Genomic DNA, 6,000 nt, shown 5'->3' with positions numbered 1-6,000 from the left:
GAATCTGTGGACTCAGTAAAGTAGACCCCCAATGTTGAGCAGGCATCGTCCAATCCATTGAGAGCCCGAATGAAACAAAAAGTGGAGGAATGAAGGAGGAATTTGGTCTCTCCCCCAGGCCTTTCCTCTGCCTCACTGTTGAGCTGTGACATCACATCTCACCTTGTCCTGCCCCCTGGGACTGGCATTTACACTGCTACCAGCTCCCTTGGTTCTCAGACCTTCAGACTCAGGCTGAATTACACCATCAGCTTTGCCGGGTCTCCCGCTCAGCTTGCAGGCAGCAGGTCATGGGACCACTCAGCTTCCATTCTCATCTATCCTATCTATCTATCTATCTATCTATCTATCTATCATCTATCTATCTATCATCTAATCTGAATGAATGAATTATCTGTTGGTTTGGCTTCTCTGGAAAACCCTGACTAATACAGATTTGGTACCAGGAGTGGTTCTAGAGGAACAGAATTTTAAGGATGGGTTCTCGGAATTGGTTCTGAGGTTTCTGGAATTGGCTCCAATCTGATTAGATTTAAAGATGCTCATGACTGTTTCTGGTAGCAAAGAGAACACTGGTAGCCTATGACATAAGCTGATAGAGATATGCAAAATATATGCACTGGCTACTCCTAATCAACTACTTATAAGAAACAAGGAGCTGGGTGACTCTTCTATGATACTTTTGAACCTCTTTGGAAAACTAACAAATATAATGACATTGGTTGGTAGCTCCTAATGTGGTTTGGGAACGTGGTTAAATGGAAGGATGAGCTCAGAGATTTGAATTCCCAGCTCAAACACCACATCACCGGCCTAGGGGCTTTTATGTGTGCCCTTTAAGAAATCCTAACGTTCTTTAGCCACAGAGCCAAAACTGCTGAAAATTCAAATGCAGAACCTAAGTGCAACTAACTGAACTATAATGCAAGTTGAACTCCCAGACTTGAAGTGTGCCCGCTGTGAAACTGAGGCCATGGATTGGGAAACAATGGGATCCTCTAAGTTGAGATGGAGACTACATGTGGGAAGACACTGCTGAGGCTGGGGGCATTGAGCCCCTAAATTCTTTTTTTAAAATGTTTATTTCGGGGCGCCTGGGTGGCGCAGTCGGTTAAGCGTCCGACGTCAGCCAGGTCACGATCTCGCGGTCCGTGAGTTCGAGCCCCGCGTCAGGCTCTGGGCTGATGGCTCAGAGCCTGGAGCCTGTTTCCGATTCTGTGTCTCCCTCTCTCTCTGCCCCTCCCCCGTTCATGCTCTGTCTTTCTCTGTCCCAAAAATAAAATAAATGTTGAAAAAAATAAAAAATAAAAAAATAAAATGTTTGTTTGTTTATTTATTTATTTATTTATTTATTTATTTATTTTTGGGAGAGAATGACAGAGTGTGAGAGGGGGAGGGGCAGAGAGAGAGGGAGACAGAATCCAAAGCAGGCTCCAGGCCCTGAGCTGTCAGCACGGAGCCTGATGAGGGGCTCAAACCCACGGACTGCGAGATCATGACCTGAGCTGAAGTCGGATGCTTAACCAACTGAGCCACCCAGGTGCCCCATTGAGCCCCTAAATTCTGATGAGTCTTCTTTACCAGTGGAAATGGCCTCCCCACCCCCAGAAGAAGTGGCCTATTTACCCCCAGTGGCAGCAGCCTCCTAGCTCACAGTGGTATGGGCCTCTGCACCCGCCTCTGAGGGGATTAACCACACATTGCCCAAGGAAACCATAATGGCCTCCCCGAGGCAGTTGCCATGCAAGATAATGCTGATTCTCTTCAGGACCTACCCCCACCACCCCTTTTTGCTTCTAGACCTATAAGTAGACTCAAGTCCCAGCAGGCCCCTACAGGCAAGTTACAAAGTGTGACACATGAGGAGGTATGTTCCACTCCAAAAGAATGACTTGACTTTTCTAATTTATACAGACAGAAATCTGGGGAGCATGTGTGGGAATAGATACTGAGGGTGTGGGACGACGGTGGAAGGGACATAAAGTTGGATCGGGCCAAATTTATTGACGTGGGCTCGCTAAGCAGACATCCTTCATTTAATATTGCATCTCCAGGAATTAGAAAGGTCTCTAAAGGTTTGTTTGTTTGGCTGCAACATGGACCTAAAGGCGGCTCACCATGAACAGATTAGAAATGCTGGACCTACGTCATTTTGGTATAGAGGAAGGGATCAAAAGGCTCAAGGGAGGGCAAGGAGGTCTGGTGCGGGGTGGGTGTCAGGAGGGGATGGGGAAGTCGGGTGCAGGTTGGCGGTGGGGACACAAGGGGACAAAGTGATCGGGTGCTTGGTAGGAACAGGGGTCAGGAGGGGAAGTGGAGGATGGGTGCAGATTCTGGGTCAGGAGTCAATGGGGAATTGGGGTGCAGGGTGGGGGTCAGGAGGGGATGGGAGGTTGGGTGTGGGGTGGTGTCAGGAGGGGCCGGGAAATTCGGGTTTCGGTTGGGTGGGAGTCAGGAGAAGACAAGGAGGTCTGGTGCGGGGTGGTTGTCAGGAAGGGATGGGGACATCGGGTGCGGTATGGGGTTGGGGTCAGGAGGGGACGAGGTGATCGGGTGTGGGGTGGCGGTTGGGGTCAGCAGGGAAAGATGAGGTTTGGTGTGGGGTGGGGGCCAGGTGGGGCGTGGAGGTTGAGTGGGCAGTGGGGGTCAAGAGGATGGCGGAGGTTGGATGTGGGGTAGGGTGGGGGTCAGGAAGACACAGGAATATCAGGTGTGGAGGTTGGGTCCAGATTCCGGATCAGGAGAGGATGGGGAATTGGGTGCGGGGTGGGGATCAGGAGGGGACCTGGAGGTTGGGTCCAGATTCCGGGTCAGTAGGGGACGGGGAGATCATGTGCGGGTTTGGGGTTCAGGAGGGGATGGGGAGATGGGGTGTGGGCCAGGAGGGGACGGGGCGTTTGGGGACAGCGGGTCCAAACCACTCCCGGGAAGGGCCGCACTGTGGCCGCCGAGCAGAGAAGGCGGTGGCTTCGGGGTGGCCAAGTCGCAGCGTGTGCAGAGGTGGGGGGCTGTAGCCCTTCCCACGTGCCGGGGACCCGCAGAGAGCGGGGTGCGTGGACGCAGGAGGGACAAAAGAGCTCAGGCAGGGGAGGACGGCTTGGCAAGGGAGGGAGCGGCCCCTCCTCGCCAGCCCGGCTCCGGGGGGGCCCTCCTCCCCCAGGTCCTCACCGCTCTGGACCGAGACGCCTCCTGTCGGAAGCCTAAGTTGGGGCAAAACCTGGAACAGACCATCAGCCTCTTGTCCGGCAACAGCTAAGGGTGGCGGAACCGGTGAGGAGGGGGCGTCCCAGGCCTGAGATGACCTCGGGGCCGAGCCCTGGATCGGGTGGCACGGGGGCGGGGATGGGGTGGTCACCGGACTCTCGTGCCCTGCGCACACCCGGGCCCCCTTCATTAGTGCCTTTCTTTGGGCCCTGCGTGGGGGCGATGGTGACGGGACCAAGGGTCCTGACCTGGCAGCAGCAATATCCCCGCCCTCCCACCCTCGTGCCCCCGGGTCGTGCCAGCCCCTGCCCCCTCTTCCTGTTTATACCCCCAACCACCTATTTATTTAATTTATCTGCACCTCACCGTGTCCGTCTGTCACCACGTGCCCCTTCTCTGGGATGTGGACAACCTCACGCCCCTTCTGTCCTTGGGTCGTCCTGGCTCCCTGGTGGCACGGTCAGCCTCGGCCTCGCCTCTGGCACCTGCCCCTGGCCGTGGCCGGCCCCGCCGGGTCCGAGCAGGGGCCCCCGACACCAGCAGCACTTGATGGCGAGGAGGGGGGCGCCCAGGGTGATGCGGCGAAGCCGTCCCCAGACTGTGGCTGCGCCCAGGGGTCTCCCCGCGGCTGGGTCCCGGCATCCCCTCCGGACTTCTCGGGGGTCGGACCGTACCTTTCTCGGGCGCCCTGTCCCCAGCACCTGGGGAGCTATGAGCGGGTTCGTGCCAGGGCCCCACGTGGGCCTGGGGGCTCTGGAAGTCTCCTTCTCCAGGCCCGAGCGCCCAGCTTCCTCGGCGTGGTGCCCGCTCAGCCCGGACCCCTCACCCCCGCTGCCCTGTCCTGCGCCCGCCCCGAGTGGCCGAGGCGGCAGTGCCTTACCCCTCTGTTCCCTCTTCCCCCTCCGAGGAATCTGGCCCCGGCGCGTGGTCCCGGAAACCCAGCTGTCCCCTCTGTTTTGGCATGAGCTTCTTTGTCGTTGTTCCTGGAACCTTGTTTCTGAATTAAACGTCGGGAAAACGGTGGCAGTGTGTGGCAGGTGGGTGGTCGGCGAGCAGGGAGGCAGGTGGGGAGGCTGTTGGACTCTGGAGGAGCTGGGCTCCCTTTGTGGGAGGAAGGGTGACCCGTTGCACGGGTCCCGCGCATCTGAGGAGGTCCAGGGCCACGTCCGATCCGTGCCAGCAAACCCCGGTGGCTCTCCCGTCAAGATCCGGTCGGAACCCGTTCCCTTCTCCCCACCTCCACTGGCCGCAGCCTGGGGGTCTCTCGCCTGCGTGCCAGTCTCCCCACTTCTGTCCTGCCTGCCCTCGTCCCCTTCCCAGCGCAGCAGGCACCGGGAACCTGATAAGACGTAAGCTGCATCCCGTCCCGCTCCGTTCAAGACTCCCTAGGGTCATCGACAGCACCCAAGCTCCTTCGTGTCCCACGACGCTTTACTGCCGCACGTGCACCTCCATGCTGACGGGCCCACCTGCTTCTTACCCCCCGACACCTGTGAAAGTAATGCAGGTGGGGAGAGCGTGGGACGCAACCTTAAGGAGAGCGGCCAGGAATGCTATTTGAGTGGGCCAGATGGAACCCCGGGGGACGAGAGGTCCAGGCAGGGAAGAGGCAGTGCAAGGGTCCTGAGGCAGGCCTGGGCCTGGTGTGTTTCAGAGAAGGGAGGAGGCCAGTGTGGCTGGATCCGAGAGTGAGCAAGGTGGAGAGGGGAGGGAAGGAGGCCGTGGAAGATGCGGGCCGGATCACATCTGACGCGGCGGGCCGCGGGGCAGGGCTCTGGCTCGTCTCTGGGAGGGGAGCCCGGGGACGCGTTGGAATCGACTTGTTTTGTGACCTGACTGACGTGTTAAGGCCGCCCGGCGCCTTCAGCAGTCCGTCTGTGGGGCCAGGGCGGTGGCCTAACTCTGGGCTTTGCTGGGAGAGGGAGGGAGGCTCACACTAAGTTCCGGTCTCTTGACGATCTGGCCCCACAATTCCGGGCCAGTCTTGGGAGCCCTATCCGGAAAGGGTGGGTCCCAGTGCCCCTTCTCTTTGTCCCTTTCCTCCAGCTGCCCCTTGCAGTCCCTCCCCTCCCTCTCTGGACTCTTACCCACAGAAGACTCTACCACCATACGGCTTGAAGGCCTACCAGCTAGGAGCCAATGCCTTTGTAAACTTAAAGAGCCCAGTTTCTCCGTTAAAAGAAGGGAGAGCCACGTTCTCAGGTGAAGTGACAAGAAAACCTACGGTTCCTCGAGTCAATAAAGGACAAGACTTTTCTATTACAAGTGAAGACAGACAAAAAGAAAAGCAAAAAAAAGTATTCACGACGGGGGTGCCTGGGTGGCTCAGTCGGTTGAGGGTCTGACTTCGGCTCAGGTCACGATCTCACAGTTCGTGGGTTTGAGCCCTGCGTCGAGCTCTGTGCCGACAGCTCAGAGCCTGCAGTCTGCCTCAGATTCTGTGTCTCCCTCTCTGTCTCTCTGCCCCTTCCCCGCTCACGCTGTCTCTGTCTTGCTCTCAAACACTAAATAAAAGCATTCAAACAAAAGAGAAAGGGAAAGAAAGAAAGAAAGAAGAAAAAAAGGATTCATGTTGGCTTAACCAAAGGGAGAGTTTCTGGATGTGTGTAACTGAACGATCGTGGCGGGGGCGGGGGGCGGATAGTTCTGTCTTCAGGCGTGGCTGGATCCAGGATTTGGTTCTCTGCCATGTGCCTTCTTGCTCTTGCTTCCCATCTGTCCAGTGTCAGCCTGTTCCCTCCCCCCGCCCCCGTAGCCCCGGCAAGGCCGGAAAGGAAGGAACCAAAACCGTGTTTG

This window comes from Felis catus (genome assembly GCF_018350175.1).
Source record: "Felis catus isolate Fca126 chromosome X unlocalized genomic scaffold, F.catus_Fca126_mat1.0 chrX_random_Un_scaffold_90, whole genome shotgun sequence".
NCBI classification, from domain to species: domain Eukaryota; kingdom Metazoa; phylum Chordata; class Mammalia; order Carnivora; family Felidae; genus Felis; species Felis catus.
The sequence above is the reverse complement of the archived record's forward strand: the minus strand, read 5'-3'. Positions refer to the sequence as shown.